Source organism: Mesoplodon mirus (genome assembly GCF_964341445.2).
Source record: "Mesoplodon mirus genome assembly, chromosome: 5".
Classification (NCBI taxonomy): domain Eukaryota; kingdom Metazoa; phylum Chordata; class Mammalia; order Artiodactyla; family Ziphiidae; genus Mesoplodon; species Mesoplodon mirus.
This window is the reverse complement of record NC_138980.1, coordinates 87,175,717-87,196,060: the sequence shown is the minus strand read 5'-3', so window position 1 is coordinate 87,196,060 and position 20,344 is coordinate 87,175,717.

Sequence of the window (20,344 nt, the reverse complement as noted above, 5' to 3'; positions counted from 1 at the left end):
ACTTAACATTTTGTCCTTCTCAATCCAAGCTGGTGGATATTTCTGCAGCATTTCTTAAACACTAAGGGCCTCCTTCGAATCCTCTTGAGCTTCACGCTATTAAACAAAAGCCACACCCACAAATTTCTTTAAGAGAAGCCCTTTATAAAATCTCTCTTGTTTTACTGAGATCTGTAAAGAACACTTTTATTCTCCCTTGAGGGCCTTTTGCCTACAGAATATGCTGATACATCACCTTAGATCTGAGATTTTAAAAAAAGATATTTTAAAGTTACACCCTTGGCTGCATCTTTGGAATGTGCTTTTCTGGCTGGGCCCTTGGTTTGATCCTTCCTTGGAAGCCATTTCTTACTTTAGCATCATTTGCCATCTGTAGAAACGAAGAATTTTCAAAACATCAGTTGCTGATTCCTCGTATTTAACCATCCTTCCCTCAAGTTGCCTCTTTTCTCTTTCATTTTACCAAAAGCATCAAGGAGAACTAGACATCACCTTCACCACTTTGCTTGTAAATTGCTTTTGCTAGATCATTCAGTTCATTAAGCACATTTTCTACTTTCCAAGTTACTGCACACAACAGTGTTGTTAAATTTCTGCCACTATATAAGTACCCCCTTTTCTCCAGCTTTCAATAACATCTACCTCAATTCCTGCAAGCCCTCAAGAGCAGCCTTACCAAAGACCATGCATCTCCTAATTAATAACTTCTTTAATTCACTTTAAACTTTCAGTAATACTCTCCTCAAAGCCAAATGCCTGTTTCAAAACCACTTCCACATTTCAGGGTTTTTAGTAGCACCCCACTTCCAGGTACCAAAATCTGTTTTAGTTATCTATTTCTCTATAACACAAATTATTCCCCAAATTTAACAGTTTAAAATAAGAAACATTTATTATCTCACAGTTATGTGAGTCAGAAATCTGGATGCAGTTTAGCTGGGTACCTGTAGTTCAGGATCACTCATGATTGTAACAGGTTGCAATCAACCTGTTGATTCTGGCTTCAGTTTCATATGAAGGCTCAACCTGGGGACCTTCTTGCTTCCATGGTTGTGGACAGGTCTCACTAGAGGGCTCCCTCATGAATAGCAGGTGCCTTTTTCTTAGGCAAGTGACAAAAGAGAGAGTGCCCAAAACAGAAGCCACAATTTTTTATAATTTAATTTTAGGAATGACATCCTATGACTTCTGCCGTAATTGATTCATGAGAAGCAAATAAGCCTCACCCACATATAGCAAGAAAGGATTACACGGGGAGTGAGGGAGGCCAGGGATGAAGATCACTGGGGGACATCTTAGAGGTTGCCTACCACGAGAAGTCAAAGATCTTCAAAAATCACTAAAAAGTGAATTGATATCTTAATTCAGGAAATACCATCATCAAGGAGTTTGAAGAACTTAATAATAGAAAGATCAGTCAAGAAGAAAAGAAAAGCACTGTAAAAGAGTAAAAATACCATTCAAGAAGGAAATGGTCTAAATGAGAAGCAGATTATAATTTTGAACAAATACGGTGTTTAAAGGAGAAACATACATTTGATCTTGACACTGAAATACTCTCATTCATGTGGCACAGGTTTAAAATGACACATGATTACATTTTTTTTCCACAGGGTCAATCATACCATTTGGTTCTGAAGAATGACACATGATTATAATATGTTAAACAACTTTATACACACCTCCCCCACAAATTTTAGAGTCAATATATTACAACAATGAGAAGTGAAGACTTAGTTATATTTATAGACAAATTGAAAATTTTACCAACCTTAAAATGTAAAATAGAGTTCTTTACTGTAAAGTATAATAATGTTTGAAATGGTAAAGTATGATAATTTACTCCATTTTGGTAATTGTGAACCAAAAAATACCTTTTTAAATACCTTTTAATCACGCATGTAATAAAGAGTTAAATATATTGTTAAAAATTATGAAAGCAATAAAATAAACAAATTAAAATATAGTAAAATTTGTTTGGAAGGGAAATGAAAAAAGTATAAAAGGCATCAGTTTATCCATTTGTGAAGATAGGAGCTTGAATCTATTATCTAAAGTGATAAATCAAGCAACAGAATTGTTAATATATTATTTTGTTTTATAATGATGATGAAGAATGTAACCAAAAATGCTTACATAGGATGTGGAGATGGGATTAAGGAAGCTGATAGTGTTAAGATTTATTTTTCATTCAACACCGTTATAAAATGTTTCTATTGTTTTTGTACGTGTCTATTTATTATTTTTAAAATTAAACAGTCTGCAAATAAATAAATACCCATAACACAAAACATGGAAGTTGTTTCTAGGCTAAGTGCCTCAATAAGTTGCTCTAGCTTTTAACCCTCTGTTGTATGTAATCTCCAAAGATGAGCCTCCAATGGGCTTCCTCGTAGTTCCCTCATTACGAATCTGGTTTGGCCCATTGACTTTTCTCTGACTCACAGAACATAACACAAGTAATGCTGTATTCACTTAGTCATAAAAAGTCTTGCAGCTTCTGCCTATATCTAAGCAAATTCTCTCTCTGGGGAGTCAGCAGCCTTGTAAGATGCCTGACTTAAAACCTGAGACTACCATGCTATGAGGAAAACCAAGCAAGACGTGGAGAAGTCACAAAGAGAAAAAGATGCTCAGCCAGCCCCCAGGTGAAGTGTTAGACATGTGAATAAAGAAACTATTTTGGACATCTAGTCCAACTGAGCCTTCAGATGTCTCCAACCCCAGCTACCATGAGAGACTCCAAGGGGGAACTCCCCAGCTATTCCTGATCAACCAATAAAACCATGAGAATTAATTAGCTGTTGTTCTAAGCCATGAACTTTTGAAGTAGTGTACCATTAAGTAATAGATAACCAAATTCTAATCCAATTTTACTTTGTACACATTGAATCACAACAGTGAAGATTCACAGCACTATTAGTGGCCCAGGGCATCAGCTTATGACAATGAATTCACAGTGCCGGGAGCAGGCATCCCTGCCACTAGAACATGCACGTCCAGGCGCTTTGTCAGTGACCCTTTCTTCTGCATGTTACTGAAGAGCAAGTCAACACACTAATCTTTGCTGTCATCTTTCTTAGATTGCAACTGACCATTTCCCTCTTTCTGGATTTATTCTTTCTTTGGTTGTAATGTGGTCCCTCATTAGAACAGAGGGAAACTTTTACTACTGAATCATGGCCTAGAGAATGCTTGGTCTTTGAAAATAACCTAATCTTGCCCTGCTGAGTCTCTAACTTCATGTATCCTATGTTAATTGTGCACCTTATCCTCTGAGTTTGAGAGGTGTCCTGCTGGGATATCTAAGTATCAACACTAGGAATATTGATGCACCCACCACATGTTCTCATTTTGGATACATGACTTCCAAACTTAAAGCAAAAATACAGTAAAATATTAATAAATTTCATATTCATAGAAGCAGCAGAAAATTTAAATAAATTGACTAATTCAAATAGATAAATAAATCCCAAGTGCAAATTTGTGAAGAAACACATTTCTATTCAGTCAAAAAAATAAAATAAAATTTCATTAAAACAAAACTGATCTCCTTAAAGGTATTTACTTTATGCATCCCTAGTGTGAAATAATTTATTAAAGTGGGTAGTGGAGAATCAGTCTTGAAATATTTTTGTTTCAATATTCAGGGCAATGTATTTCATTTATTTGAAACAAGGGAATTTGGCCATTAAAGTGATGTAAAACATCACATGATGTTTACAATATAGTATCAGTATCCCTGAATTCAGTTATTGCAAGACAGATGAATTGGTACTGAAAATATGATTGTATATTTCTTCCCAACTTATCCATAATCACCTAAGAACCTCTTCTCATAGGAAAGTAATCATGAAGTATAACCTACAAAGCACCAATGTCATCAAGGTCTTATTTTTTGTTTGCTTTGCTTTCCATGTGTGACATTTTGGGTTTGGCTTTCTGTTACACTATGTCATCTGGTAATATTTGAATGAAGAGTTGATCTACATCCTGAACCTGAGGGATCTTCACAGTTTTCAGGTCTCAGGAAAAGCCCTCTGCTATCCACCCCAAGAAAGGATGGTGCTGAGAAGGAACTAGCCTAGAAAATTCCTTATTCTCAGACACTTTTACAAAGGAAAAGACAAAACTGAAGGAAGAAAGCCAGTGCCTAGGGATTCATATCATTCCAAAGAGTCTTAGTCCCTCAGAACCCAACACAACAGAAAACTTAGAAATGATGCCAGAATGGTCACCAAATTCAAGGTATTCTGAACTTTAGATGGGAGCTGTAAATCCCTGAGAGAGCCATAGGATCCCACAGTGTCCCCTAGTTAGAAGTTCATTCATTCATGTATTCATTAATAATTTTAAAACTATCTGTTGAGTACCTGCTATATGTCAGGCACTGTTTTAGAAGCCGGGGATAAAAGAATGAATAAGACACAGTGTTTGCCTTTAAAGAGTAAGCAGTTTAGTATGGGTTATAAGAAAGTGAGCAATCAACTACGACTCAGCAAGGGTTAAGGGACCAGACAGAACACAGTTTAGTGGGTAAAGTACAAGTTGCCTGAAAAAAGTTGCTGAAGTGATAACATTAGATCATATATTTTGACCTCAGAATGGATTTAGACATGGCCAACAGGAACATGAAAAGATGTTCAACATCATGAATTAATAAAGAAATGCAAATCAAAACTACAATGAGGTATCACCTCACACTGGTCAGAATGGCCATCACCAAAAAGTCTACAAACAATAAATGCTAGCTGGTGTGAAGAAAAGGGAACCCCCCTACACTGTTGATGGAAGGTAAATTGGTGCAGCCACTATGGAAAACAGGATGGAGTTTCCTTAAAAAACTAAAAATAGAGTTACCATATGATCCAGCAATTTCATTCCTGGACATATACCCAGAAAAGATGAAAACCCTAATTTGAAAAGATACATGCACCCCAGTGTTCATAAGCAGCACTATTTACAATAGCCAAGACATGGAAGCACCCTAAGGGTCCATCGACAGATGAATGGATAAGGAAAATGTGGTGCATATATATATATATATATATATATATATATATATATATATACACACACACACACATACACACATATATATACACAAACATACACATGTACACAGTGGAATATTACTCAGTCATAAAAAAGAATGAAATAATGACATTTGCAGCAACATTATCATACTAGAGATTATCATACTCTGTGAAATAAGTCAAAGACAGACAAATATCATATGATATCACTTCTATGTGGAATCTAAAGACACAAGTGAATTTATTTACAAAACAGAAACAGACTCACAGACATAGAAAACAAACTTATGGTTACCAAAGGGGAAAGGGAGGGGAGGGATAAATTGAGAATTGGGGATTAACAAATACACACTACTATATATAAAATAGATAAACAACAAGGACCTACTGTATAGCACAGGGAACTATATTCAATATCTTTGTAATAACCTATTATGGAAAAGAATCTGAAAAAGAAATTTTCATCATTTTTCCAGATGAAGAGATTCATTTGTCTCACACATCTATGTCTCCTGCCCCATGTAAACACCTTTACACTTTCTATCGCCTCTACTTGAAATGCTCTTTAACTGCATTTCTTCTCTACATCCCTACTTACAGCATTTAACATCTCTTCTCTAGAATATCCTAACAACCTCCTTTGTAACTGTCCTGCCCATATCCCCTCCTCACTCCGGTCAGTTCTCCATACTACTTCCAACTATAATCTAAAAATGTAAATTTGGTCACCCAATTTACCTGCTTTAAAAAACTTTCTAGTGCCTCAAATAGCTAAAGAATATAATCAAAACTAGGAGCTTTATACATAATGTCTTTACTTCAGCTAAATGTACTCAGTATCTGTCCATCCAACCATTCATCTATCCATAGACCTATCTGTCCACCTATTTCAAAAGCATGAATTTAAGTGTCTAGTTCCCTGCTAGGCACTGACAATATAAAGATAATATGAAGTTTCAACCTGAAAGTGTGCCTGGTTCTGTGTCCTCACATTATTTCTCCAGCTTCATCTCTCACCACTCTCCCCAGCTTCCAATGACCTGATTCACACACAAATATCCACATCCTATGTTCCAGCCACACCAACTTTCTTCTGCCTCCAAATATTCCACACCCCTTCATGATTCTGCATCTTCTAAAACTTAGGTTTCATATCCTGGGATATCCATATCCATTTCTCCCTCTTAGGGAATACCTTAGAATTCCAGATTATATATAACTTTCATACATGCTCCTTGTATGAGTTGGATGTTGTTGTTTTTAGGAACATTTTACAGACTGAAAAACTGAGACCCACAGATCAAAGGCTGGTCCAAAGTTGCACAGCTAATAGAAAGCAGAGCCAGGATTTGATCACAGTTTCTCAGATTTCAGTGCCCCATCTTATACAACCTTTTCCAACCCAATCTTTTACACTCTTAAATTTGAGTCATTTGTTTGAGGTACCCAAGAATTTCTATTTTTCCCAAGCCTCAGAAGGGGTATTGATGAGTGTCTCTAGATGCTTTCAGTCTATTAGGGAAATCAAGTTTCAAAGGGCTGAACCGTGGGTTGACACCCAAAGACCTGTGTTCTGCTTCAACTCTCGTAATAACTCTCCACAAAAGTGTAAGCACATTTCCTCTCTGCATCTGCTTCTCCATCCATAAAATGTGCCTGGTAATAACTATGTCATAATTCAGCCAGACACAATTACGTGAAGTTTTATATATGTTTCTTCTCACTTCTAGTCCTTTGCTCAAAGTATTCACTACCCATCATAGTCTGTCTTGTCCATGTCCTCCTTCTTCTGGCTAATGTTTACTTCCCCTTCCCATCAGAGCCTAGCACAAAGAACAGTTTCTGTGAATATATGTCAAGTGAATGAATTAATGACCTCAAAAGTTTTCATGTGGCGTTTCAACCTTATTCTGTGAAAAATGCAAGTGCACCTTGTGACTTCTCCTTCAAATACACTGACAAGAGGTGAAAGAGTCCCTTATGAAAATAAACAGGGATGAAGGGGATAGAGGTCTTTTCTGTGTGAACCATATCTATTAGAAAACCCTAAATTTTAAACAAGAACATAACTTGCTAGATAAATATTTACACCTAGAAAATTTCAAGTCCAATTTTATTACAACTGCATTCTGCAGTTTAATGGAAGGTTTTGAATTTGTTCTTCAATTTATCTTGTAGAAAACATCAGGAAATTTCACATATCTATAAATAGAATTCTCTGAGGAGAAAGGCGCTTTAGGAAAGATATGACTATATTTTATGAGCCAGCACAAACTGCTTAAGGGAAATTCATTAAAATTTACTTGTAACTTAAGAGTTTTCGCTTTGAAAGCAATTAATTTTACCTCAGAAATTCCTCAGTTATTTTTCTAATTCCACTTAACATTTCTATCCTTAGTGGGAGCTGTCTAAGGCAATGCTATGTGCTAGTTTTCTGCAACGATGGAAATGTTTCATATCTGCACTGTCTGATTGGTTGTGGCTATTAAGCATTTGAAATATGGTTAGTATGACTGAGAAACTGTGGTTTATATTATTTAGTTTTAATGAATTAAAATTTAAGTATAAACAACCACAGGTGGCTAGTGGCTATCACACTGAACAGCACAGAGCCAGTATATACCCTCTGTATCTCCAAATTTCTGAACCTGTATTCAGATGCTATCTTTGGGCATGATTTTCCAAACCGTTAAGGAAGCAGGAGCCCTTCAAATGGGAAGCATTGTGTTTTGCATTCATCACACTCCAGAGGGCCTACTTATTTTATTTTTACTCCATCTCATTTCAAAAATAACCAGAAGTAACTCTATTCAAATACATAATTTTTATCTTGCTACAGATAATATAATGTCAAGAGAACCAACTTACCATCAAATTGCTTATAAATTCAGAAAAAACCTATGTATTGAATTATTTCTCATATGTCTGTCAGAATATTAAATTTAAATATATATATCAAATTTACAACCATTAAAAGTGTTATGACAAAAAGGTTCATAATAACATGGCAACCTATAATAGGGAATTTGACCTCACCAGGAGAAACGTGAAGGATGAGATAGATTTATATTAATTAGGCAAAGAGGAGAGGTAAAAGCATTCCAGACAGAGAAAACATGTGGAAATGTCCTGTGATGGGCAGGACCATGATAAGTACAAGGAAAAGAAGCAGCTAACTGTAGCTTTGAGGACCCAGACAATAAAGGGCCCTGTGGGCCATTTTAAGGAGTCATCTTTCCTCAACACTGAGAGTACCAGAAAGCCATTTTGAAGATTTTAGCATTGAAAAGATCACTTAGACTTCTGTGGATTGGAGAGTCCGGTGTCAGACCTTATGTTTGTAGGCAAACTAGTTAGGAGGCTATTTCAGAAGTTTAGGAAAGTTCTGATACATACCTTGAACTACAGTGTTGGTGGTAGGAATAAAGAAAAGTGGATGATTTCGAGAACACTTCAGAGATGAATATAGGAAGTGCAGTAAAGGAATGATAAGAGTTTGGATTGACATATATACACTAATATGTATAAAATGGATAATAAGAACCTGCTGTATAAGAAAATAAATAAAATAAAATTCAAAAAAAACAAGAGTTAGTATGACTTCTCATTGTTTGGCTGAGAAATTGGGTGAATGGTGGCATTAACTACTAAAAGAGGACCATGATTTTGTTTTCTTTCATTGGAGGATATGGGTAGAAATAATGAGTAGATTATTGAAGTTCCACCAAGAGATTTCTAGGAGATGGATGAATGTATTTGTTTTGTACTCAGAAGAGAGGACGGAATGAGAGATAATAAACTATGGATAAGTTGTATTTCGGTAGAAGTTTAGGCTGTGGAAAAGGAGCGGACTGCCTATAGAGTAGGAAGTGGAGACTGTCTCCAGCCATGTGAAAATCTACTCTCAGTGGAAGTTAGAAGCTGAGTCTGCAGAACATCTAGATAAGTCATTAGAAGTTAAAAGAAAACCCAAGACGCTACTGCATCACAGAAGCCAGTGGAGGAAACGGTATGCATTTCCCACCTCATAAATATGTGAGGCGGTTTAAAAGTACACTTAAAAAAAAAAAAAGGCAGGATAAAGTTTAAATAAACTGGGCCAGAAGAACACAAGAATAGGACAATAAATTAACTCTAGGAGAAGGTCATTTTTCATTTTATACAGTGCTTTGCAGTTGCTAACTATAGACAACAAACTTGGTCCTAAGTTGCTTTGTCTCCTATCGCATTCTGTCATGTGGAAAATAGGGACAAAATGGTACCTGTCTCATAGTGCAGCTGGGAGGAGTGAAGGAGTTAAAACCCATTAGGTATACACAGCCTCAGCGACTGCTCCAGGTCACCATGGCCATTAGATGTGGCAATGCTGGAGCCCTGGTCACGGTGTCAGAAGATACGTTGTCTCAAGGATTGCCATGCAATATTTTGATTGTGTGCTGTCTTTGAGAAAAGTCAACCTATTGCATTTGCCTTTATATTTCCAGTGCTTGATACACTGTCTGCCACTGAATAGACTCAATGATGCTATTTAATTAATTCTCCTCAAATGCTACTTTGGGTTTGTTTCTCAGTAATTTAGAATATCTGCTCAGAAATTACAAAAAGAGACTGGTAATGATGCATGAGCTAATGATTTATTTTCGATATAGGTGTGAAAGTTTATTCATAAATGAGTGTGCTTTTCTAAATTACAGTCCGTTGGTGACAATGAAGCACAGCGGATTAGATGACCATTTCACAATCACTAATTAGTTCTTCCTCAGGGACCATGTACAGGGAGGTGAAGTCTTTTTACCAGTGAAAAATCCTGAAAATCACCCTAAGTCATTTCCTGAAGGTAGACAATTAGATAAGCACTTGATTAACCTAGAATTGTGTTTTTAATTAATGGTTCAAGCTTAGGTCCATATGACCAACTTTTCCAGATAATCAGGGCTGAGATATTCAGTAGTTTTACATTCTCTACTGCATACCCACTTGTTCTACTTCCATTTCTTTCTTCCAGTGAAAAATTGGCAGCTTTAATGAAAAGTACCCTGTAGTCATCATGCATGCCTCCTAACCTGGAATATCTGAACTTCAGCCATCTGTGTGGGAACTAACCATCAGAAAGCAACACCCATTGGCTTCTACACTTTTGTTGCAAAATGTGAAAGTAGCCAGTGCAAGCTATAACCAGTTGATCAATTAATAAGTATTGATTGACTATTCAGCATAATACTGAATAGAAAATAACCTGAAACTATAAACTAAAAATGCATATTAATGTTGTCATTTACTATTTACACTATTTGAAGTGCTTTGCAGGTACTATGAATTTTCATTCTAAAAACAAAACATCTAAAAGCTAGGTACTGAAGTGTAAAGTAATTGAGTAACCTGGCTGGAATTAAACCTTAGTAAGGGGTGGAACCACGAGGCACCCTAAGAATTTTGACCCCATGAAACTCACTTTTAACTACTGCCCTACCAATGCCTGAGTACCCAATCACATTTTAGCCTCAAAAGTCATGTTGCACCTTTTTTTTACTATATGATATAAAGTTGTAGGTCAGAAGATGTTTACAGCGCTTTGGATAGGCTTTGGAAAATTGTATTACTTCATCTGTCCCTTCTGAGATACACAATATCAAGTATTTTCCAAATCACATCGGACAGGTTTTTTGTTTGCTTGCTTGCTTGCTTTTCAAAGGTAGCAAATCTTCAAAGTAAGAACAATTTTTTTCTCTTATATTTGGCTCTGAATTTGAATTCAAATTACAATAACAGTGACAAATATCGGTCTCCACCGTTGGCCTAAACCAGAAGCATATACATGAATCTTCTAGCATTGTTGAAAAATAAAGGCACTCTTACTTATTTTAAATTCAATAATATATTTCTTTGGGTCACACATAATAAATGCTCTTTGCGGTGTAAAGATTGCAAGCATCAATCGTAATCTGATTTTTTTCTACTGGACATCTTGTACAGGCACCATAGCATGACTTTACCTGTTACAGGGTAGTTAATGGCATTGAAACTTATACACCACACTATGAATTCTGCTTGAACTGGAACAGATTTTTACATTAAATACAAGGACAGAGCATAGTCTTTGCAGCAGTGTTCTCCCCAGCCCTGGAACCATCAGCTAAAGATATTTTATAAATGCAATAGCAACATGATCTGTGCACTATTTACTACCTGTATATAGTCAGAAAAATATTCTTTGCAAGTCTAATTTAATTTTAAACTAAACTCACCCATGTCCTAAATGAGACACTATGAACAGAATAGGAAAACTCTTCAGCATTTGTAGACATCTAAAATTAGAGATAAATCAAATCTGAGAATACTGGAAACATGAGCAGTCCATTTAGAATTTTTAAAGTAATACAGGTTTTTCATCTAAATTAATAAATATTCTAGGAAGTATATATTAGAATCCCATGAAGATTCCGTTTTTTGAGGATAAGTCTCTTGAGAAATATGTGATCCAAACCTGAGTCCAAAAGAGATCTTAGTAAAAACCTATTTTATAAAATAAGCAGAGATTACCTTTTAACAGCACTTTTTCTAAGATATTTTAGTTATTCCATAAATATGCTTTAAACCATGAGTTCTTTTCCTGGCACCATGAATTGGCTTCAGAGGGTTTCATGAAACACTGAAACAGAATAACATTATATGCATGCATATGCATACCCGGAAAGAAATATTGTATGTTACTGTAATTTTTCTGTTTTGCAGAAGCAAATATTCCCCTAAAACTGATAATATTACCTTATTCCCAACAATGGTAACCATATATCTATTGCTTTTTATGTTAAGATACTGATATTAAAATTGGGTTTTCTGAAAATAGAAATGTAGGTTTAAGGAAAGTGCCATTTACTATATTCATCTATCTCAGTTACCAGCAAAGGAAGAAATGCTGTGCTATACCCTCAGCTAGTGGTGACTGATAAAAGCAAGTAATAGTACAAATAAGACACTTTAACACTCTCTTAGAAAATGTTTTTCAGTGTCACTCTTCATTTTCCTTATTCTCCTTCTGCAAGACCTTTCTTTTACCTTCAGTCCCACCATCATGATCCCAGACATCTATTAATCAATGTGTTGATTAAAATATGACCCTTTTTACACAAAAATGTTTGATGACACTGATCATAGAATTTCATGTTCTTTGCCAGTATAGCTATTTGCACAAAATGGTATTTCTACAATAGTGTTTATCCAAAGTATAGAATGTATACTACTGATGATAAATGATCCTAGGTTTTATAAAAACAAATATTTTTACTTTTTAAAGCAAGTGACAAGTTGTGTTAAAAGATATCTATGATATGATCTTGGCAGTATGTATGTGTGTGTGTATACATGTGCATATGTTTATGTATATATAAATACATGCACCTATATTCATTAAAATTCATTTAATTAAAAAGTGAGTTAATTTTTAATTAAGTAATAGTACAACTGTTCATAATTATGGCAAAGAAGTGTAATGATGGCAGGAAACACCTACTTTTGTAAAGAACCATCATAAACTACATCATACTAGATTTACCCTGATCATATTACAGCCTGGAGTAGCAATATCTATAAACAAAATATATTGTTTAATATTTATAAACAAGTATGTAAAATGTGACTAATATTCTCTGGAGAGAACAAAAAGGGTACAGAAGAATGGAAAAATTGATCCTTGTTTCAAGAATAATATTTATTTAATCCTCATAGGTTTAATGTTATTATACTGCCTATACCTTTTTTTTCTTTTTTAATTGTTTGTATCTTTGTGCCCCTTTTATTTTTTGTTTGTTTCTTTGTTTTGTTATAAGGGTCAACAGTTGTATGAATTAAGTGATATAATACAAATGCAAGCATTTTGCTGGAAAAGAATGACTTAGAATAGATTTGTGAAGTCTTGAGACATTTTCATTTGCACACTAAGGATAAAACTATCTATTAGTTGTTTAGTATTATATTGTTGAATCTACTATTCCATAGTTTACTGGGATCTTCCATTTATGAAAGGATGCCAGATGATTATTGCTGTTTCTGACCTCTGACTTTTGTGATGGTTGCAATGGTTAACTCAATTCAGTGGACTTTATTTCTTCATCAAAGTCTTCATCTAGCTGTAGTGTTTCAGTGAAGGGTAAAACAGCAATGAATCTATTCAAACATGAAGAAAAAAACAGAACTTCTGACAACCAAGTAACATAACAAGGTCAGGGTTCTGAAATTTGGAGCATAATTTTTTCTCTTTGACAGAAAAAATAAAAGCATCGAAAACTCAAAATTAATTTAATACAGTGAAAAATTGGCATTGCATAAAACTTGATGTTTTATAGATTTTTTTTATTTCAGAAAATGAATGAGTACATATTAAGCAACATGAAAAGCAAATTGTTAAGGTATATTGGAAAGAACATGACCTATAGCCTGAAGTAGACTGGGATGAAATTTCAAACCCATCACCAAAATGTCAAATTATACAACTCCTGATCGTTGGTTCCTTAGCTACAATAAGAAAGTAGTAATATTGACATTACACGGTTAAAAAGGATGTCTACACCAAAGTCTGTTGCAGAATAAATGCACTAGAAATGTTAATAGACTTCCTTTATTATTGGCAGGCTATAATGCAAGTATTCAAAAGAATAAAAAAATATATCTACCAATATCACCCCACCACAAAATAGAGAGGGAAGGTGAAGGAAAAATAGGACCTGAGTAACTGAATAGACTTTTTTCTCAATTTGTTTTGTTTAGAAATTTTTTGGAGGTTAGTTGGGCAAGAAAAAGGAATAAAAGGCATCCAGATTGGAAGGCAAGACACAAAACTATCTTTATTTGTAAATAACATAATCCTTCATATGGAAAATCCTAAGAATCCACCATGCAACTACTAGAACTAATAAACAAGCGCAGCAAGGTCACAGGATCCAAGATTAATATGTAAAAGTCAATTTGATTTCTATATACTCTCAATGAAAAAACTGAATATGATATTAAGAAACCAATTTCCGTTCCAAACAGCATCAGAAAAAATAAAATGCCTAGAAATAAATTTAACAAACGAGGTATAGGACTTGTATTTACATAACATTGTTGAAATAAAAGGGAAGACGTTACATGTTCATGGATCAGAATATTTAATATTGTAAGATAGCAATACTCATTAAATTCATTTACAGAGTTAACAGAATCGCTATCAAAAATCACAACTGACCTTTTTGAAGAAGTTGGTAAACTGATGCTAAAATTCATATACAAACGAAAGAACCAAGAATAGCGAAAATAATCTTGAGAAAGAACAAAATTTGAGGACTTGCACTTCCTAGTATCAAAACTTACTACAAAGCTATAATAATCAAGATAGCAGGTACTGACATAAAAATAGATATAAAGATAAATGGAATTAAATTGAGAGTCAGAAATAACCCCTTATATTTATGGTCAACCAAATTGTAATAATGTGAAGAAAATTCAATGGAGGAAAAAATAATCTTTTAAGAAATGGTACTGGGATGACTGGATATGCTCATGCAAAAGCATAAATTTGGATCCCTACCTCACACCACGTGGAAAAATAAACTCAAAATTAATCATAAACCTAAATGTAAAATCTAAAGCTATAAAACTCTCAGAACAACACACAGCAGTAAATATTCTTGACCTTGGGTTAGGCAATGGTTTCTAAGACACAAGACCAAAAGCATTTTTTTTAAGTTAATTGGACTGCATCAAAATTTTAAACTTTTGCACTTTAAAAGAAACCACAGAGAATGTCAAAAGAAAACCTACAAAGTGTGACAAAATATTTGCCAATTATATATCTGATAAGGAACTTGGATACTAACAACTCATTGGTAGGAATAGGGAGTGACTACAAATGGGGCAGTATTTCTTTGTGGGATGAATGAAATGCACTAAAATTAATTGTGGTCATGGTTATACAACTCTGTAAATGTACCCAAAACCATTCAATCTTACACTTGATATAACCAAATTTTATGGTACATAAATTCTTAATTCAAAACTTAATAAAGCTGTTAAAAATATTTGGAGAAAATATTTTAACAGTAAATGGAATCTGCCTAGCACTGCTGTGGTACACTATAAGTGGTAATATTTTTAGTATTGTTATTCAATTGTTAGTTTGAGACTGCTTTCTGTGTGTTGTGGGATAAAGAAATTGAGTAACTGTAATTGTAATTCTATCATCCTGTGTGCCCTTGAGAACAAGGCTTCTCAAGTGGAAAAAGATGGTAGAAATATAATACAGAAGACTTTAAATAAAAACCCTGTACTTCTAAACTTGATTAGAATGATTAATTCACAAAGTATCAACTCATGAAGCATATCACATGCATATAGTTGTAGATATATAGACAGATAAAGATATAAATAGAAACAGATTTATCCTAACTTAATCCAATGAAGAAGCTTAGATATAATAAGCAACCAAACATCAATAGGCATCCCCAGTAACCAGACTGTCTTCTTGAAGTATCATTTCAAAGTTAAAAAAAAAAAAAGTAGGACTTCCTAGAGAAATTGAAGATTACAGAACTGGGGCAGGAAGTGTACAAGTTGACTCTAAAACATCTCAGTCCAGATAGTAAGGACACACTCAATTTGTCAAGAGACAAATTGAAGACGTCTTATATGACCAAAGATGGAGATTTCTGAGCTTCAAAATGGTAATATCAAATGTTTAAATTAACACATTAATAATAATGATTTTTTTAAATTAATTAATCACCTTTGGAGGACTACAGAGAATTCATTATCTTGAAAACTACTATTCATCCTGCCTTACACAAATTTAACATTGGATAACCAATTAATAGATTGGAAAAAGAATTTCTTTATTAAAGTATTCCTACAAATAAGTGAGAACATGATAGATTTGATAGATTTGAATCCCCAATTAATTAGTGGATCTAGACATTGAATAGCAACAACTGTGACATCACAAAAAGATCACCGAATATTAAGTTCTCCCTGTTGGAAGAACAGAACTTCACCTCTGCTTTTGCTAAAATGATAGAACCTGAGTTGGAAAATGCCTCTGGATCCAGCTGTCCATGTGTAGACCATACAGAGGACAGAGAAATGTGTTGAACTGTATCACTAGCATGCAATCAACTAAATCCAGACCAGCCATCTCTACAGATCAAATGTCCTTTGTTCTTCAACAGATACAAAGAAAAAGAAATGAATGAAAAAGGAACTTATAGATTAAAAGAGAGTTAAAAACATGGTTGGCTTTTCAAATTGGCAAGACTTTACTGTGTAAGGACACACACTTGAGCGACAGAACTATACAACAAGGAAGTGACTTGATGCAAGGAAGTGACTACTATAATGGTCAGACTAACAGCTAATTTTAGGTGGACGAAGTGTTTCTGATCAGCACAGGACACATAGAGCAACATCTGTGGTGGCTGGCAAAATTTTGTTTCCTTTATGTGGTGTTACAAGAGTGTTTACCTACTATTATCTCATTAAGCTATTTATTTTGTGTGTGTCTATGTATTTCTGTTTCTTTTGTTGTTGTTTCTGTTTTGTTTTACAATAAGAAGGGTAATAAAAGTTCTTAAAGAGGTAGCATTTGAACTTCCAACACAATGGAGAAAATAAAGGGAAATAAAACATAGTCAAGATGGAAAAAAAAAGTTAAACAGCAAGAAATGGGTACAAAAGAAAGCAGGAGCAGAATGAAAGATGAGGCCATTGGCATTAGTACTTTTAAAATCACTGTGATTACTCCAGCCTACCACACCTCACAAACTTCAGAATTAAACTGCCACATTTATTTATGTTTTTAATTTTGGTAAAGATTTATTCATTTGTTTATTTATTTATTTTTTTACTTTAATGTGTTACGTTGCATTTTTATGACTCTCTTGTTTTTGTTTTACTGTTGTAGTTTTTAAGCTCTGTGAAATTTTATGGCTTGGTAGATAAATTCAAACCAATCATATGTACTATGCATCTGATTCTTTGATTGTATGTCCATCATCTTGTTAAATCTTACATTCTTATTTTTTCTTTTCAAAGATTTTCAATATTTATATTCTTGTCTATAACTGTGATTTCTCCTGTTATTCTGTTTTAGTTCTGTAATTAAATGTATTTAATATATACCACAAGTTCTTGTAACAAAGAAACCATACTTTTCAATTTGCTATTTTAATTCACTACTTCTTTGTCTGGATTCTTATCAATGAGTTGTTTTTTATACTTCAGACCAATCTAAATAAGATTTATCAACAGGGTCAGAAAAGAAAACTTTAGTACATGGTTTCAGAAGAAAAACAATTAAAATTGATTCTAAATGAAAATAAAGTATCAGTACTGCAGTGACTGTGAAAGAATATGCAATTTTTTGGAAAAATTACCTATCTCCAAAATGTATTTGATCCCTAATTGTATTACCAGTGATGTATTCAAACTTTAAAGAAATAGAAAATCTGTTACATAAATTGTTCTAGATCACACAAAAGAAAACAACCTATTTTTTTTTAATGTTATAAATTTTTTTAAATTATTTATTTATTTTTGGCTGTGTTGGGTCTTCGTTGCTGTGCACGGTCTTTCTCTAGTTGCGAGTGGGGACTACTCTTTGTTGCAGTGTGCAGGCTTCTCATTGCTGTGGTTTCTCTTGTTGCAGAGCACGGGTTCTAGGCACGCGGGCTTCTGTAGTTGTGGCTCGTGGGCTCTAGAACTCAGGCTCAGTAGTTGTGGCGCACGGGCTTAGTTGCTCCGCAGCATGTGGGATCTTCCCGGACCAGGGCTTGAACCCATGTTCCCTGCACTGGCAGGCAGATTCTTAACCACTGAGCCACCAGGGAAGTCCCAGCAACCTATTTTTAAACAGTGTAGCTTCCAAATGATCAGCAACCTATTTTTAAACAGTGTAGCTTCCAAATGATCTTACTATATTTCAGAATTTACCAAAGTTTGGAATCTTTTGATTACATGTTGCCATTTTCACCAGAATTCAATAGACATCTTTTGTTTGGTTGGTTGTGTCTGTGCATTTCACAGTTTTTCTGAGATAAGATTGTAGTGAAGGTTAATGTTAGAAAAATTTATTTGGACTTGTTATAACTTAGTTTTTTTCCCCTCTAAGTGCATATTTTATACAAAATTACTCATTAGTTGGTCTCTGAGAATAAGTTACTTGCCTTTAATGCCATATTTAATTATATAAATGTCTTTAAATTTTAGAAGTTTTTGTGTGTATTACTTTGGTTTTACCATTTTGACAAATGGATAGAAAAATTTTGAACAGATATTTTGGGTTTTCTGTCCTTAGTGGCATCAGAAAACTTGAGTTTTATAAGGTTACAACTTTTCTATTTCTCAATCACATATAGTTTATAGTCTTAAATTTTTTTAGAACTGAAATTAATATTTGACTTAAATATCCCAAATAAGGTAAAGTCTTTCTTAAATAGAAATTTATTTTACATTGCTAGAGAATTAGATCAAGTAAAATGATTTGTATTTAAACATAAATCTGTATTTTTCAGAATAAAATATATCTTAAATATATACTTTAGAAAATACTTCTTATAACTTCTATGTCATGTGGTTATTAGAAGTGAATTCTGTTTTGAGACTCTATACTAACTAGTTGTGGGAAATCATTATGGTGCCTTAATTCTCTCATTAGTATGATTATCATGTGATCTTCCTTGTTCTTTATTGATGTGGCCACTGTATTTCTAAAGTAAATTATTTCCTCACCAAACATAAGTAAAAGTTGGCATCCTTCAAAAATTCTGCTTGCAAATTGCAGCAGTTGAAAATTGCTTGACCTATGTTATCTAAACTGTTTCAAAAACCACTTTTATGCTTATCATTGACATTTCTCTCCTTTAGCTGCTCTTTTCCCCTATATTCCTTAAAATGCTCTTAAACTGGATTTTTTAAAGCACCAATGTCCTCATCCTTTAAAATTTTTAACTTTCGTAGCTTCTATTACCTTTATCAGCTTAGTCAACACCGCTTTCCTAATTCTCATCACGTCAACTACTGAAGTAATTTTGTATTTTACTATGATCACCTGATTTTCTTTCAGAACACTTTAACTTCCAGATCAATCCAAATTCCTTATTTCCCCCCCAGTTTTCCCACATATGGATATGCATCACATGAGGATTTAGCTTGGTTAATTAGTATGAATTTTTCAGGCCATGTATTAATTAGTAATTGCATACAGCTGTTAGTAACAGAGTCTGACTACAGTAATTTTTTTCCTTAATTTAGTGGTTTATTTTCCTCATATAAAACTGAAGTATATGAATTCCAATCTGGTATGTCAGCTCTACAAAGTCATAAAGGAATTAAGCTCCTATTATCTTTACTTTCCGTCACCATCTTGAGCATATGTCCTCTGCTCTCAGCATCATAGGATGGCTGATGATTTCCAGCCATCACATCAATTTTCCAGGAAGGGAAGGGGCACAACAAACAGTTCTCCCAGACAAGTCAGCGCCCTAAGAAGAGTTATTCTGGTAACCCCACTCAATTGCTTTCACTCATAGCTCATTAATCACTCCTCAAGGCAACTGAGGCGAGAAAATATAATCTTCCAGCTGAACACGTTGCTGCTCCAAATGAAATCATAGATCTATTATTACATTGGAGAGGGCAGCTTATGCCCAAATGGGCAGCTCTACTTCCAAATTATCAGCTTAGGTTCATACATATCTGATGTCTACGTTCTCAAAAGCCAAACTACTTTTACTAACCTTAATTGCAGGGTTTTCCTTAAAATAAAAAGATCATATCTGCTTTATAAACCTTTACTTAAAGTTTGTAATTTGAGAGTTTGTCACTTGAGTTTTGTTACATAGTCCCTTTGTTATCAAGAGAGTGTAATATATGAGTTTCATCAAACTGGATGTGGAAGTTTCCAGTTGCCTACCTTTCCCCCTCATCACCATACGAACACGCGCGCACGCGCACGCACACACACACACACACACACACTTATACACACATTCTTTACTATATGCATCAATCTAATTAGTGGGTCTTAATGATGCTTAGGAAGACGCAAATTGAGAAGAAGAAATATTTTAGAGAAATGAATATAAAATTGGTATTTGAGAGTGCTATTTATAATATATTGTCAGTTTAACTAAATTTTTGCAAGAAAATTATTTTCCCCATCTAGAGTGTCCAGGGAATATTGCAGTTCTTTTCCAAAACAGAAAGTCTTTTTTTGCTTGGAAAAATATCTTAGAAAAGGACACAGAGACTTCCCTGGTGGTGCAGTGGTTACGAATCCGCCT